Genomic DNA, 17,628 nt, shown 5'->3' with positions numbered 1-17,628 from the left:
AATGAGCACAATCCCAGGATCCTTAGCCGTTCACCATATGTTAAACCTACCATTCCAGGGATGATCCGTGTGAATCTCCGCTGGACACGCTCCAGGGCTAGCATGTCCTTCCTGAGGTGTGGGGGCCAAATTGTCTGTCGTGTCCAGAGATGAGCAGGCTTCGTAAATGCTGGGTTACAGGGATAAGGCAGGTGCGATACTCTGCAAAGAGTTGGTGCTGACCTGATGGGCTGAATAGCCTCTATCAGGACTGTAGGGATTCTGTGGTATCAATTACAAAACTTACACTTCTAAGGGGTTAAGTACAGTAGCTATCTTGAGTTGGACAAGGGACTGAAATTTTGTGCCTTTCTATTTTCAAGGAACTGCCAGAAGACCAGCCCCATTTTACCTCAGTACCAATCACAGACATTAATGCTTTGCTCTGACGTGTTCAAAGAACAAATCAAGTCCTGCTCGGCCCTCTGCAAGTATAGGCAGAATGGTTTTGATCCAGATAGGGAGACCCAGAAACAGTCCAGGGTTCGTTGTTTTGACCATACAGTGGTCTATTCTTTTCTTTAGGTTTTGTCAAATTTTGATGTAACTGGGTGCCTTGCTAAGCCATCCCAGAGAGCAGGCACCCATCGCTGTGGGTATCAAGTCACAAGCAGGGGGCAAGTGACCAGCTAAGAACAGCAGTAAAAGGGTACTAGTGAACCAAATGAGTTTTCACAACATTCAACGTGGTCGCCACTAATTCCATTTCAGTTACTGCCATGGCAGGCTTTGAACCAACGACCTCAGTACATTGTCCTCGTCCTCGGGACTCCTCAGACAGTAAGACTGTCTTCGCCTTGACGCCTCCCCATTTTCTCAGCACTTCTGTACGATGATGCTTGGCATAAAGGATCCCATGGCTGCTGTTGTCAAGTTTTTCCTGGTATCCTTGCTATTACTGGGATCTTGCTGTGTGCAGCCCTGTCAACCTACATTTCCTCCATCACAACCGCACCTACACTTCAAAAGTGTCTCTTAGGTTGTAACACATCCCAAAATAATGAAATATGCCAAATAAATGCAAGAATTGTCATTTTTTCATCTTTTTGTATAAGGCTAAAACCATGATAAAAGTAAAAGTAGAGGCAAGCTCAAATTAACTTAAATACAAAAGGTTCTGACTACTAGAAGCCACATTGATGCATTGATTAAAATGAATGGCTAGGTCATCAAGCAATAAGGTGAAACACACAAGAATCATGGAGCCAATTAAATTTGTGTTGCATGTGTGACAGGGTCACGGGATCATAACACACTCCTTTACAATGGGCACATATTTCACAGAATGTTACCCGATCAAAATAAGTCAATTTTTTCTCAGATTGATGCTGCATATAATTAACACAATGGTTTCCATCTGGAAGTGTTTTAACACATGAACATTCTATTTTAATATGGGATGGGAGACAAGAACTTCAATAAAGCCAGTCCATACTGGATGTAAATGCTGTTAAATACAACAAGAATAACTTGTTAATAAAATGTGAGACTGGATGAACACAGCAGGCCCAGCAGCATCTCAGGAGCACAAAAGCTGATGTTTCGGGCCTAGACCCTCCTGAGATGCTGTTGGGCCTGCTGTGTTCATCCAGCCTCACATTTCATTATCTTGGATTCTCCAGCATCTGCAGTTCCCATTATCACTCAAGAATAACTTGTTAATATGTAGTGTTTTTAGAGTCCCAAGTTGCTTCACGAGAAGTCATTGGGTAATTTTTTACATTGAGCTACATCGTGATATATTAGGACAAGTGACCAAAAGGTGAGCACTTTAAGTGAGCAGAAACAGATAGTGGAGATTCAGAGAAATGTTTGTGAGGGAATTACAATGGTAAGGCAGTAGGAACCTGAAGCTAAAACTGCTGGAACAGTGAAGACAAAGGAAAGTTAAGTACATTTAAGACGTCATTGGACAAGCATATGGAATAGTGTAGGTTAGATGGGCTTCAGATTGGTCTGGCTGGTCGGCACAACATCAAGGGCCGAAGGGCCTCTACTGTGCTGTAATGTTCTATGTGATATTCTATGAAATTAAGGATGTGGAAGAAGCCAGATTTGAAGGAATGAAAGAATCACAGAGAGTTTTAGATTTGGAGGGATTGACCAAGATAAGGAGGAATGGGGCCAAGGAGGGCCTTGGACTGTGTAGCCAAAGACCCGAGTAATATTCTGGGCACCTGGATTCATATCCTGCCGTGACAGACGGTGGAATTTGAATGTAATTTAAAAATCTGGAATTAAGAGTCTAAACAATGACCACGAATCCATCGTTGACTGTCGGAAAAAGCCGTCTGGTTCACAAATGTCATTTAGGGAAGGAAACTGCTTTCCTTACCTGGTCTGGCCGACACGTGACTTCAGACCCACAGCAACATGGTTGACTCTTAACTGGCCTCTGGGCAAATAGGGAAGGGCAATAAATACTGGCTTAACCAGCAACGCCCCCACCCTGTGAATGAATAAATAAAAATTTTGTTTCCCGAATCCTTCAGTTCTCTGATCTTTCTTTTTGTTTCCTTCACTGCTTCATAGGAGGCACAGAGCGACCAGTTCACAAATTACAAAGTCTTTGGCTTATCGGTTAAAAGCAACAGCTTACAACAAGTGTTGAGCGAAACAACTGGTTTTCTTTTAGTTCCAAGTATTATTTACTGCAGAGACAAAGAGAGACTCTACCTTCCATTTCTGAGGCCTGAAGGCTTCCACGGTATCATTCACACCCACAAGCTGTTCACTTTCCCAGGAACCAGAGAGCTGTCGTCAGGCTGATGACCTGTAGCATCCACAACTAGTCACAATTCCACAAACCAATCAGCAACCACAGCATGTACTGCATGATATGGCCCAGTCCATAAGCAGCAGGAGGCTGACTTGGGTTTTCAACTTGTGAAAGAAATAGAAAACTGGGAAAGCTAAAGACAATTTCATTGCATTGAAGAAGGAGTGAATTAGCTGAGAGAATGTGTTTTGAACTTTAATTTCAAAAAGAGGCAAATTATTCCACAGCTAAGTCCATGTAATGGACAGAACATTACAGGTTCAATATCTGCCTCAGTTTCGAATACCTTCCACCCAAAGGTACCAACTTGAGGCAAAACATTTTGCCGAGGGGAATCAACAGATCTCCCATTGCTTCCTGGTATGTGCGGTGATTAAAGCACTCTATTGGGTAGACAGGGGAAAATGAAATAATTGAATAGGCTAATGGCCTTACTAGAATGCAACAGGATAGAAATCATGCTTCAGTGATATGAAGCTCCAGACAGACCACATCTCAAGAGGAGTTTTGGACACCATGTCTTAGAAAGGATATTCTAACCTTGTAAATGTAGGTTTATCAGAATAATACTTCTAAAAACCTACAAGGGCGAAATAATGAAGAGAGATTACACAAACAAGGGCTGTACCTGCTATAATTCAAAAATATTAAGGCATAAATTGATTGAAGATTTTCAAATAATAAGGGGAAAAGTCGTAAAAAGATGTTTCTGCTCATTTGAAAGTCTATGGCGGCGAGCGTCTTCAAAAAATTTGAGTCAGGCCTTTCAGGAATAATTGTTTTATACAAAGGGCGGCTGCATTTAGACCTTACTTCACAATTGTCAATTTTTTTTAAAAAATGATTGATTTATTTTTGTTAGCTGAGAGTATCAAAGAACATAGAGCAAAGGTGGCAAGACAGAGTTGGGTCACATATCGGCTATGATCTCACAAAGTGGCAGAACAGGCTTGAGAGACTAAATGGCCTCTTCCTGTTCCAATGTTCCGGCTGTTTCATTTGGTTTGGGAATTCTGAACAACACAGCATAAACGTAACATCAGGGCTAGGCCGATCTTGGGCACCGTCAGGAAGCAGCGTTGTACACAGTGTGACGGAAATCTGGAACTCCGACATCCAAAAAGGTTAAATTTCAATTGAAAGTTTCAGAACTGAGAGACTGGTAGATTTTCATTTGGCAAAATGAAGCAAGATGGAATCAGGGCAGGTCAATGGAGTTCGGATTCAGTTTGTCCGTTATCTAAGTTAAAGATAGAATAAGCTTAAGGAGCTGTAAGGCCTCCTATGATACAGAAACACCAGTTTGTGTGTGTCTGAGCAGTTTGCCTTCCTGCCATTACCTGTTCAATTGATTCAGTGATCCACTGGGGTTTAAATGAACAGAGAACAGTAAAATAATGTGAGAATTCATAGTGATAAGGAGATAGAGCCTGACAGTCATTACAAATGAGGGGGGCGTTCCATCAATAGTACTTAATCATCATCCATGAGTAATTCCTTCAATCTATATAAATATCATACTGAACAACAGTTAGATTGTCCTATTCCTATAATTAAAATATAATACTTGAGGCATTTGGAGCCTGAAGAGCATATGAAGCAGACACAGGGCACACAGTAATTCCATCAGAATTATAAAGCAATCAAATAGAGAGAAAATAACATCTAAAATCCAGGTTCACCTATTTTAGTTCTACTGTAAAAATTTGGCCCAATATAATTTTAAAAATTAATATAACGAAAAGCATCATATTAAGTTGTCAAAACATAGTCTTTGAAATTAACCTCGAGCTACAGGGAAAATTTGGCAATATTCTACAGTGGTGTATGAATAATATGTTTTCCAGGAGCAAAGCAGAGTCCTCCCACTGAAATACTAATGCACACTTTTTTTTTTATCTTTTCCGAATAAAGGCACAAGTCTATGGTATTTGCATGCAATAGAAAACACCCTGACCTATGTATCGTACACACATTGTTTGAGCATCTTATATCACAGAAAAACAAATACTTTATTCTTCCTGTAATTTAAGGTATTATAACGGGCACCCTTGCATTTAGTCTTCACATCGTCAACTTTTTCACTCCTCACCAGTGATTTCTTTGCTGACATTTACAGTAGCATGTAGATGTCCTTAGGTTTACTACTAATCGGAAACAAAGGCACCCAATGACATGAATCAGTTTCAATTGTGGGTTGACTGCTGATCACAAGTTTTATTGACCATAACTGATACGTGTCAGAGTAGTCAGTTCATCTTATGTCCGTTGAGATTATCATGGGTTTTATATCACATTGATGTCGCCAATTGAAAATACTATTGTATCTGAGCCCGAGTACATACTGAGTTAATTTGTTTACATTGCTTTATTTTAAAGTTCTGTCTTTCTCAGTTTGAAGAGATTAAAGCAAGACGTCATCACCTTGAAACCTCTATGTGATGTACACGCTTCACAAATAATGTTCATTAAAACATTCAAATAGGCCGGCTCCATCATTCAATTGGATTATTGATGATCCCAGCTCAACTTCATCTTCCCACGCTTTGCTCTAAATTCCTTCAAAACCTCACTGAACAAAAGAAAACTATCAGAAAATTTATACAGAGATAGTAGGAACTGCCGATGCTGGAGAATCTGCTGTGTTCATTCAGCTTCACACCATGTTATCAGAAAATTTAAAATGATGCACAAACACAGCCTTCTGGAGAGAATTTCAGATTTCCCCTCTCTTCTGTATAGACAGCTGCTCCTGCTCAGCTTGGGTTCCAATATTAAGTATTAATCTTGTGTTCTGGATTCACCCCAAGAGGAAACAGTTCCTCTATATTTATCCTAATGAATCTATTCATCATGTTAAATATTTTGTTGAGATCAATGTGGACCATCTAAACTGAAGAGATAAGCTATGTCCAGACAACCTGTCTCCATAACTTGACTCTTTAAGCCCTGCTATCATTCTGGTGAATCTACAATTTACCTCCTCAAAAGGCCTTCTCTGAGGCATGCTGACCAAAACTGAACATTGAATTCCAGATGCAGTCTGGCCAAGCTTCATGAATTTGAACTGCCTTGAGATAAAAGCAATCTTTTCTACTTGAACTCTATCCTGTAATAGTCTGTTTGTCTTGACACACCAATCTTTTAAAGCTGCTGGTCTCATCATTAAGGAGATCGGCCTCAGACTTGTCCACATTGCGATGCTTTGACCCATTCCCCTTCTTTTTGTTTCTGCGCTGTATCCTCCTGACTTTTGAAGAGATAACTCAGTGAAAATGCAGAATTTCCTATTGACAGCTTCGTTTTTTCAAATATTATTGAAATTACAACTTCTCCCTGGCATACAGTCCTTCACGGTAAACTCAGCCGGTACAAGAATCGGACTCACACTATTGGTATCATTTTGCATCCCAAACCAGCCATCCAGCCAACTCAGCTAACCAACCAAGTATATGTTGAAATATTTCAAGTTGAATGTAATGGAAAGTGCATTAGAATTCAACTTTCCTCCTTACAACATATTCCGCTCTGAGGCATCTCAGAGCAATTTCCGTACTATTAGTATTTACTACATACATACCATGCCAAACGTACAACCTTCGGGAATCTATGTCGTTTTGGCCACGAGGGTAGAATAGCTAAAAGGCTATGGTGATCCTTCCCCAGTACCATCTTTATTTTATATCCACCAAAGGCTCAGGCAGTACAAAAACTGTCTGGTTTGGAACTGAATGACACAGACCAGTCTGTGATATGTTATCGGATCTAAGTGATGAAGAAGACATGACTAGTAATCTCTGCATGCCAGATTAAAGGAAGGAATGGGAATCAGAGCTACCCACAACCGCTGCTCATAAGTGATATCTCTTTTCAAAAGGTTGCTATGCACAGTCACTCGGAGATATCAAGAGCTGCAGATGTTGGAGTCAGAGTCAACATAGTGTGGAGCTGGAGGAACATGAGAGGTCGGGCAGCATAAGAGGAGCAGAAAAATTGACGTTTCAGATTTACAGCCCTGATAGAATGTATGGTCACTATTCTGTGCCCTGTGATGCTCCCACTGAGAACAAGTCAATTCTTAGTCTCATGACACTCCTGCAAATAGTGGGTGCTCAATTGGAGAACCAAATCCTGGCAGCTGGTGTTCTTTCTCAAATGTTGGCCTCCTATAAGATGTGTGAAAGATATGCGAGCCCTCCGATGTTTGTTGGATGAGTGTGCATTCTGCTACATTCAAATACCATGACTCTTAACCTTAATCTTGAATAACTTATACAAAGGGATAATGCAATGATGCACATTAGTATTTAAGACTGCAGACTCAGCTTTACTCGTGAAAAAATACATTGCTCATACATTGCAGTACTGCCTCATTTTAGTTTGTAATTTAATTGTAAAAGGCTATGTTTTGACTAATCATCGTTTCTTAACATAGAACTTCTATTTCACTCCACAAGAAAGGATCTTCAATGCAGCTGAAAGCTGGGTGAACTTCGCTTTGAAATGGTATTATTTCTCTGTCATTTGATAGTGATTGGTTCATCATGAACCACAGCTCTGGTAAATGCCAGTGTCTTCAGTCAGGGAAAAGGATTGGTTTTGTGCCTTCATACATGTGTTCCAATATGGTTATGAAATGCAATTGCGATATTAAAAAGACACATCCACCAGCTCTGCCTATTGGATGTCACAGTCATTCAAATTCACTCACAAGTAATTGGCTACAGCCAGTCATCAAGCATCAATGGGCAGGAGTCTCTTGCTTCTGTCAGGGAGGATCATTCACTCTTCAAACACCAATAAAACATGTCACTCAATGATACAAACTCATCTGATGTTTGTCTGATAGTTCAATAGAATAAAGCACTTTGTTTTCTTTGCCAGAAATTCTTCACTGAACGATAACCCACATTAACCATCAGGATTGTGAGAGTGTGGGGTAGAAATTACATGTAATTCATTCATTTTATTACAGCATCTGGTACTTTCAAAACTTGTCTTTCCACTGGTAGATAGGTCAACACATTGAAATATCAAGCACTACTCTGGTTTGATAAGCTCCAGGCTTCTGGAAATAATAATAAATACAGATAAAATAAGGCCAGCCTCCTCCTCCCATCCAATCGCCACTCCAAATACAATGAGCATCTCTGTATTTTCGATCATAGGATGACTCTGTAAAGCTGCACCTACTCATCCAAATTACACTTAACTGCTCGATGTACCCCACATTATTAAAAAGCATGTAATTTGTATTATCATGACTTCTGCAAAGTGAAGCATGGTATTTAGTTATTAAATATGGTTGTAATCTCATCATTTTTCTAAATGAAAGTATACTATGTCCAATATTATACAAGCCACTGGAGAATCCTCATGCAACAGAATTCCTCTTCTTTCATTTTTAAAAAGATGAACAATACATAGTGCCTTATAGGGCATCAAACATATCAGGAATAGATTGTAAAATTTGAAAGTTACGAATATTAGCTTCAAATCACACAGAAGAATGAGCTGTTGAGAAAACATAACTGGAGCCAACTCTCCGACAGAAATCCACAAATAACTTGCCTTTATATAATCTCTCTCTGAGCTTCAGGACATCTCCAAAGCATTTTTTTCAGCCAAATAAGTACAATATTTGGTGAAGGCCAAACCTTAACTTAATTTCTCACCCAAAAAAAAGTACCTCTGACATTGCAGCACTCCTTCAATGCTGCAGTGAAACGTGCTCATATTTCTAGAAAGTGACTTGAATCCACAACCTTTTGACGCAATGGTGATATTTCTACTAAGCCAAGACAGTAACAATGGAATCTGTCATGTACCTTCACATCACAGCTATTTCTTTTCTCCATGACTTCATCTTGATTGGCAGCTTGTAAACAGTCAGCACCATACAATACTAGCATAGTAAGTGGCTCCCTACACTCAGAATAGAGAATCTCGAATGAGGATGCAAGTAGATGCCTAATTGTGGATGCTCCAACTGGAATCTACAAGATACAGTGCAGTAACGCAACAACATTTCTTCAAAGGTTTCTCCAGAACCCACAACATCGACCAACCAGCAGGGCAAGGAGGCATCACTTCTCAGTTTCCCTCCAATCTTTGGATGTACACACAATCCTGACATGTTGCCATTCCATCATCTTTCCTGATTGAGAATTCTGCAGCTCCCTCCTTATCATTGCTTTGCTAATACTGTGGTTTTGAAAAGCAGCTCAGGAGCATCTGCTCATGAGCAATTAATGCTGGCCCCGTATCAGTGATGCCCACATTCAATAAATAAATAATATTTTAAAAAGAGGCATTCAGAATGAATCACCTCTCTTGCCACCCACTTTGCCAATAGTGTTTCTAGGGCAACCCAAGCAGCACAATGAAAGCAAGATGCTCTGAGGCAGGAGGAATGAAGCAGTTTAAAATGGGAACTATTTGCAGTGGTGCAGAGAAAACAGTGGGAAGTGGGGCACATCAGAAATCTCTTTCCGCCAGTCAACCCAGGCAGAATGGATTGAATGGACTCATTCTGTGCTGTACAATTTTATGATTTTAACCATTGTGGAAAGTGGATGGCAAAGCACAAAGCCATCTATACAAAGTCTAAGTGCTTCAACAAGCAGCTAGGCTGCCACATTACTTTCTGATTTATTGTGCAATTCCATTTCTTTGGTTTAAGAGCTTTTTTAAAAAATAAATCTGTATGTACTTACAATGTGTTCTGCAAAACCCACAGCAATTGCTATTCTCCTTCCTTGAAGTTATAAGCAGTTTTACGACAAGGTACGAGAGGCAAGCAAAATCAATAAGGCCATACAAAGCAACCAATTCTGTTCAGGCCAGCATTCATTTCCTCAATCTGAATACACCTTTTACTTTCCCTCACCATGATACAGTACATTCCACATGCACCCACAATAAAACTATTCATTTCCTGAGTTAGATGCTATAACACTTAAAAGACACTTAGAATCGTACATGAACAGGAAAGATTTGGAGAGTTATGGACCAGGAGCAGGCAGGTGGGACTAGTTTAGCTCGAAAATATGTTTGGCACGGGCTGGTTTGACTGAAGAGTCTGTTTCCATGCTGTATGATTCTATGACTCTGTTTCTCAAGCAGTTCTCAGAAATATTATAAAAAGATTGAATCTAAAATGAGAAGAACAAAAGGTACTCATATATTCCTTTTTCCTCTCTCCAAGTTTAAGAAGTGACACCCAGAAAAAAAGAGTCACAATTTTGGCTATTTGATCTGAGCTTACAAGCTAAGAGATTCTGGACAGCAGCAGGAAGAGGGGTCAACCTATGTGCAGTTGGATGATGGATGTTAGAACGGAATATAGGAACATGTCATTTGAGAGCAACAGAAAGCCATTCAGCCCTTTAACACTGCTCCACCATTCAGTGGCTGATCTGCTTGTGGACTCAAGCCCCTCTGTCCCTTTTCCCCAACCCCTCGTCTCCCACATCTATCAAAAAACCATCTAACTCAACCTAGAATAAAGTCAATGGTACAGCCGCCATTACTTTTTGGGGAAGAGAATTCCACAGACCCATACCCCTCTGATGGAAATCCTCCTCGTCTCCATCATAGAAAGAAGACCTCCTGTTCTTAAATTGTACCCCCTTTTTTGAGATTCCCTCACAAGAGGAAACATTTTCCCTGTACACAATGTATCAGGTCCCCTCAGGATTTTATATATTGCCATAGGATCAATTCTCATTCTTCTAAGTTCCAACTGGTACAGATCCAACCTTTCCTCACAGGAGAACCCTATCTTCCCAGGAACAGGTCACAGAATGGCTGCCAACAAACCACAACCGATGTATGAGGGTGGCATAAGACAGACAGAATTGGCACACCATGACAGCAGGTCTCCTGGCAGGAGCGGCTACAAACAGCAGCTTAATAAGAAGGTGCACTCGCAATCCACTGGCAAGTTTCTGAAAATTTGCTCCGAGTGAGTGAATGAGAGCAGGCTGCACAGTGTGGTGTTTACACCATTTTCCTTTCACTCACTATACAGATCAATCATTGGATATTAGCTGCAGCTCAGTGGGTTTCACTCCAACCGTTAAGACAGAATGTCATTGTTCAAGTCAGGATCTATAGACCTGAGAAGAAAATCTAGGCTAACATACCCAGTGGTCCATTGTCGGAGGTGCTGACCTTTGGATGATACCATTCAAACCAACACTCTACCCTTGGAAATTGTGGCTTCAGGTGTCTAGTTGTTAAATACTCGTATTCCCTCTCAGGTAATATAATGCCTCTGTTGTCAAGCAGAGTTATCCTGGTGTTTTGGTCAATACTAAGCTCTGAACTGATATTACTGAAGGGGTTTTCTGGTCACTGTGATGTTGCCGTTTGTGAGATCTCACTGCGCACAAATGGACTGCCATGTTTCCACATTACGACAGTGACTCCAATTCTCAACTATTCTCTTGGCCAGAAGTTGTTTGGGATATCCTAAAGCTGTGAAATGCACAATGTTAAGAAAGAAAGCCTTCTATTTCTTCCCTTTCATGACCTCAGGACATTACAAAGCACTTTACTGCCAATGAAGTATTTTGGCAGTAATCAGTTAGTAATACAGAACTTGAAAAAATACATTTTGTTTCTCCTTTTCATCTTGCACTTATTGGGGCAATTTGCAAGAAGTGAAGGGAAAAGCTGTACACAAAGAGAGTGCTGATTCATTTGGAAGTGGAACCACATCAATATTTAGCAACAGGTACAGCAAATGGTTGAAGTAAAGATGAATAAAGCAATTACAGTGGACTCTGAGGTGTTTCCACAGGGAAAACACCAGGACTCCCTTCTTATTTACTATAATAGTTGATCCTTTTACATTCTATTTGATGTGAATTGTCCTGTTAAGTGCAAGTTGAAAAACTGTAGCAATATATGCCTTTTCTCAGCAGTATTCATATTTTGGAAGTGTAGTCACTATTGCAATGTCAGGAAATGCAGCAGTCAATTTAGGCACAGCAAGCTGCTACAGTTAACAAAGCAATAGCGAGAAAAATTCATTCCCTCCACCAGTGATGGGAAGTAGCAGCTGTGCACATCATCTACAAAATCCCCTGCATAAATTCACCAAGGCTGTTTAGAAACCAACACTTTCATAAATACTACCATCTAGAAGGATAAGGGCAGCAAATTTGTGGAAATACCACCACCTGCAAGTTGCCCTCCAAGCCATGGTTCAAGAAGGCAGCTCACCAACACCTTGTCAAGGGCAGCTATGAGTGGGCAATAAATACTGGCCAGCCAGCAGCAGCTCCATTCTAAGAATGAATACAAAAAAACCCCAGGTAATTTATTCAGTGCCAGTTCTTCCTTTCTTTAATGACTATTTAAAGTCTCTATTGATGGTATAACTAAAGCAGCACAAGCCCTTGTTTCCAACTGCTGCATCAAACACATAGAGTTCAAAACGTGCAACCAGAATTAATGACTGAACAGGCAGCCAAGTCAATATTTAGGAATAGGTTAAGCAAGTGGTCAAAGTAAGGATGAATAAAGCATTCACTGGAACAGAGTGGGCACATGGGATTAAGACTCATGTCCATGTAGAGGGTAAAATCTTTATACAAAAACGTTGGTTAGACTGAGTGGCAACTGTTTGCCTTTATTCACGTCTTTAATGGATTCTAAGGCATGTCTCAGAAACTGATACTGCAATAACAAGTAGATAGTAGCAAGGGGAAGAGGTAGGTTTTCATCAGACTGATGTTCTATGTCATTAGCGAACTTCTGGAAGAGCTTTACATTCCACTTCAATATTCAAAGGGGAGACCAAAACCTCTCCAAAGTAACGCCACTGATTATATCAAATATCACAAGGTTCTCACACACACACACACACACACAGTATCCATATTGTAATTTCCACGTCATTTTCATTGTGACTGTGTTGAAGGTCAAAAGGCATGGAATTGTCACAGCAAACCTCAAACTGCTGAAGTCTGGCAGAAATCCAAGAATCATCCCAAATGAAATAAAATGCACCTTTCAATCTGTAAAGACATGTCACAGCACAGGAGTTGACATAGGTGCAGTTGGAATTTTGAGTTCTATCATTAAGAGAATAAAAATGTCTCATGATTTTAATTTGTCATACCAACTTGCAGAGAAATCATGTACTACACATCTGGCACGATAGTAAAATAACAGTGGGACACATAGATGCTCTACAATAGCGATAACAAGGTGTACAGCTGGATGTACACAGCAGGCCAAGCAACATCAGAGGAGCAGGAAGGCTGATGTTTCAAGCCAAGACCCTTCTTCAGAAATCTTTGACATGATTTTGGAGTATCGTGGAAATTTGCAGCAATGGAAGGAGAGCATTTGGCCCAGCGCATCTTTGCCAGCCAAATTAAAACTATCAAGTTGAATCCTGTTTTCCAGCTCTTGGCCCTCTACATTAATGTTAGTTCAAATACAGATCCAAGTTATTTTTAAACTCTAGCAGCTTTTATGTCTTCAGTTGCAAAACTTTATGGACCCTCTCGACACTCTAAATATTTTGTCTCATCCTCTCCTAAAAACACTGCTTCGTGTTTTTGGCTGCCAACTAAGTGACCACAGTCTCAGCCAAGAAACCAATCAGTCAGTACCTCGTATTATCATGGGAGGTGGAGACAGAACACTGGGCTTAGCCAGGATCTGTACTTCCATTAGCATTGCACACACCACACAGAGTTCCCAATTTAATAAAGAAAAGTTCTAATTATGTGGATTATGCTGGCAAAGTCACCATTTTATTGCCCATTTTTATGAACTATTTGCTATACTACTTCAGAAGGCAAGTAAGGGTCAACTGCCTCAGGGCTGAATGACACAAGACTCTGGGTTCCCCACCTCTTTGACTAAAAGCACAGAGGTGGGGAAGTCTGCCAAGCTCTGCAACCATCTGATGGGTTGATTGCTCCGCTTATACATGAAGATGTCCTGCCTCAGAGAGATTCAGGCCAGTAAGAGATTGGCAGCATTCCAGCACTGTACCAGCAGCACCACCAGAAGACGTGATCATTACTGGTATTGCACTTGGGACTTAGACAATTGTTCCAGATTCAGCTCACCAAGTGAGAAGAATTGGTAGGCCCTAGTGAGGATATGTTGGGGAGTTGGGGTGTTGTCAGAATTTTGAAGACTGGTGATAAGCAAGGCATTACATATGATCCTCTAATGGGAGCATGGGCTAATTTAGAAGAGACAGTCACCATCTGCCACCCCACCCTCAAACCCAGCCCCAACACAGCTACCTGCTGGGTATTTGGCGTTAGGCCTCTCCAGCCATTTAAATCCCAATGATACCGCACCCTCCCACCTCGACTTATTGTCTAATAACAACAGCATGTATGCATCTTGCATTGGTAAAAGTAAAATGTCTCACAATATTTCATAGGAGGAATGATCTAATCAAACGTGACACTGGCGATATCAACACAGGTAACCGCTCTGGTATTTTATAACCAATAATGTAAAGGAGAACATGGTCGGGGTGGGGGGGGGGTGGTCAAGGAGTGGTGAGGTTTATGGAAGAAATTCCAGAGCTTAAGGCATTGTCAGCTGAAGGCATGGTCACCAATTATGGAGCACCAATAGACACGAAGACAGACTTTGTGAAGCATGGAGATTTTCATTATCTGTCCCAAGGAAAATAGCATCATCATCACAGATATGATCATTATTGGTAAACATTGATACAGTGTTGCATTCAGTCAGTGAACTTAGAGAACCAATAGAGAGAAATCCAACAAATGCACAGGCCACGCATTCAAAATCTAAACTCAACAGGGATCATGAGGTCAAAGGGAGAGTCAACCCACAAAGGTTCTCAACACCAGAGAATAAGCCAGAAAATTACAAATCAAAGTACTGTGTGTGACATGATAAATCAGTAAGAAACTATTTTTAAAAGGGACATGGTGTCTTCTCCTGAAAGACTTCCACTGCATCCAACAATTGGAGTCTTGTAGAACACAACTACAGCAGCTCTTCATAACTGGATAGCAGAGCAGCGCATCTCCAGACTATGACAGAATCTCATCCTGGCAAATAATGCTTTTAGTTTATTCCATCATCCTTAATCACAATATGTTTTACTCATGTAGGAGCAAGTCACATCAAAATAAATTAACATTTTCCCACGATTTACTCACAGCGTACCCTTCAAATCCCATTATTCTTTTATTTTTAACAAAATATCTGGAGTGAAGCTTTAGGCAAATATAGAACTGAATAAGATTCCCCCTCCCACATTGTGGCGTACATTATCAAGTTTCCAGTTAAGCGATACATAAATGTTTCAGAAATCCTCACTGTGCCTTGTTCGGAAAGGGTTGCCTTTTCCTCCTCCTTGCAGCCAGGATAGCTGGGAGAGACATCACTCCTGCGTCTCAGACAATCTTTCCGAAAATACTGTTATTACTACATCATAGATCAGCCAGCTCGAGGTCTCCCCCGTTTAATCCTGGTTAATTTTAGAACTGAAATCTATCAATTAAAGCGTCTCCCAGCAAAACTGCTTCTAATTACCAGATCTGCAGCATCTATTGCTTTGTCATCAACAGGCACTTGTCAGCCCATCAATCAAGGCGTTAAATTTAAAATAGCCCCGGTTGTTTGGGGCGTGCGAGCCAGTGAGCATCCGGCAGTAAGGGAACAGCGTCAGAGGGCTGCAAGCTAACAGGGTCCGAATCATGTTGCCAAACCACTGCCCGGGTGTGGAGTCACTGCATTTGTCACATCCAAGTTCCCCCTCACGTCTCTAGGCTCTCTTTGCAACACAGCAACAACCTGCACAGAGTGGGTCAAACAAGATCTCCAGTTTGCACTTCCTCAGAAGCGAGACTCTGAGCTATTACCTTCTTGACAGCTTTCCACTAGAATTAGCTGTTTAACCATCTTAGTCACTGGCCTGATATTCTCAGGTCGGGCACTTTTTTTGCCGAAACAGAACAGTGCAAACCTCCAGAACCACCTTTCCCCTTATACTAACTGATTCTGTGCGTTGTATCTCAACCGTGGATTCGCTACAAACCATCTGCAATCTCTTGCCCGGTTGAGAGGGAATCTAGGATTCCCAGTATTGACCTTATCTATCCTCAACGTCCAATCTGCGCTGTTAGGAGCAGAAAGCGCCGGCTTGTGAAGCTAATGGATGCAGGGGAGCTGTCTGAGGGAGAGAGAAGGCACTATTCAGGCTAATGCTACATTCCCACCGATTGCACTGTATCAAGAGTCACAAACAGCATCGGTCAAGATAGGAGAGCCCATATTGAACAACAGACCAAACTCCCTCCCCTCCTACTCCACAATAACAGGACATTTGCAAAACACACACACACACACAAAAACGCAGGCACATTCACATCAGCCAATGGAACGGTGTGTAAAGGGTACTCACTCGCTTTGCCTTGTTTCGGCCTTTGCAACAGCTTCCGCATTGCAGCTACATGTTCGGTTTTGACAGCTTGCAGTAATTCCTGATCTTTCTCCATGGCTTGTTGATGTGTGTGTGTGTGTGTGTGTGTGTGTGTGTTTATGTGCGTGTTTTTATATCCGATGCATCTTCGGTTTTAGGAGCTGAAGCAAGAGAGAGAGAGAGAGAGAGAGACACACACACACACACACACAGAGGGAGGAAGACTATGCCTGGCAGACTGTGTGCATAGAGGCAGGAACAGGAGGAGAGCGACCGATGGGTGAAAGGCATAGACAGCCTCGTCTCTTGTATCACAAACCAAAACAGCTCTCTCTCCTAAAATAATAAAATGAGGCTGGATGAGCACAGCAGGCCAAGCAGCATCTGAGGAGCACAAAAGCTGACGTTTCGGGCTTTGACCCTTCATCAGAGAGGGGGACGGGGAGAGGGAACTGGAATAAATAGGAAGAGAGGGGGAGGCGGACCGAAGGTGGAGAGGAGAGGATAGGTCAGTCCAGGGAAGACGAACAGGTCAAGGAGGTGGGATGAGGTTAGTAGGTAGATGGGGGTGCGGCTTGGGGTGGGAGGAAGGGATGGGTGAGAGGAAGAACAGGTTAGGGAGGCAGAGACAGGTTGGACTGGTTTTGGGATGCAGTGGGTGGAGGGGAAGAGCTGGGCTGGTTGTGTGGTGCAGTGGGGGGAGGGGACGAACTGGGCTGGTTTAGGGATGCGGTGGGGGAAGGGGAGATTTAGCATCCCTAAACCAGCCCAGTTCGTCCCCTCCCCCCACTGCACCTCACAACCAGCCCAGCTCTTCCCCCCCACCCACTGCATCCCAAAACCAGTCCAACCTGTCTCTGCCTCCCTAACCGGTTCTTCCTCTCACCCATCCCTTCCTACCCCCGACAAGCCGCACCTCCATCGACCTACTAACCTCATCCCACCTCCTTGACCTGTCCGTCTTCCCTGAACTGACCTATCCCCTCCCTACCTCCCCACCTATCTTCTTTACTCTCCATCTTCGGTCCGCCTCCCCCTCTCTCCCTATTTATTCCAGTTCCCTCTCCCCATCCCCCTCTCTGATGAAGGGTCTCGGCCCGAAACGTTAGCTTTTGTGCTCCTGAGATGCTGCTTGGCCTGCTGTGCTCATCCAGCCTCACATTTTATTATCTTGGAATTCTCCAGCATCTGCAGTTCCCATTATCTCAGCTCTCTCTCCCCTTCCCCACCCCGGATTATTGCAAATAAAAAGGACAACACAAAATCCTCCTTGCTGTCCTCCCCCGAGAGCCTGGTGGGTGCACTAAGTACACAGCGGCGATGCCATGGTTCTTCAGTCCGTCCTCACTCCCATCGCGTTTCGCAG

The 17,628-nt window shown here is 42.0% G+C and overlaps 1 long non-coding RNA gene across 2 annotated transcripts in view; it reads right to left on the bottom strand.

Annotated features, from left to right (window-relative positions):
• Window positions 1–16,839, bottom strand: part of LOC132208031 (uncharacterized) — an 80,467-nt gene extending 63,628 nt beyond the window's left edge. For both annotated transcript variants that reach the window (XR_009444139.1, XR_009444140.1), the window contains exon 1: window positions 16,245–16,839. This is a non-coding gene — a long non-coding RNA (uncharacterized LOC132208031). The remainder of the gene's footprint in view (window positions 1–16,244) is intronic.
• Between the last annotated feature and the right edge of the window lie 789 nt (window positions 16,840–17,628).

This window comes from Stegostoma tigrinum, unplaced genomic scaffold (genome assembly GCF_030684315.1).
Source record: "Stegostoma tigrinum isolate sSteTig4 unplaced genomic scaffold, sSteTig4.hap1 scaffold_253, whole genome shotgun sequence".
In the NCBI taxonomy this organism is placed as follows: domain Eukaryota; kingdom Metazoa; phylum Chordata; class Chondrichthyes; order Orectolobiformes; family Stegostomatidae; genus Stegostoma; species Stegostoma tigrinum.
This window is presented reverse-complemented; position numbering and strand designations above follow the sequence as displayed.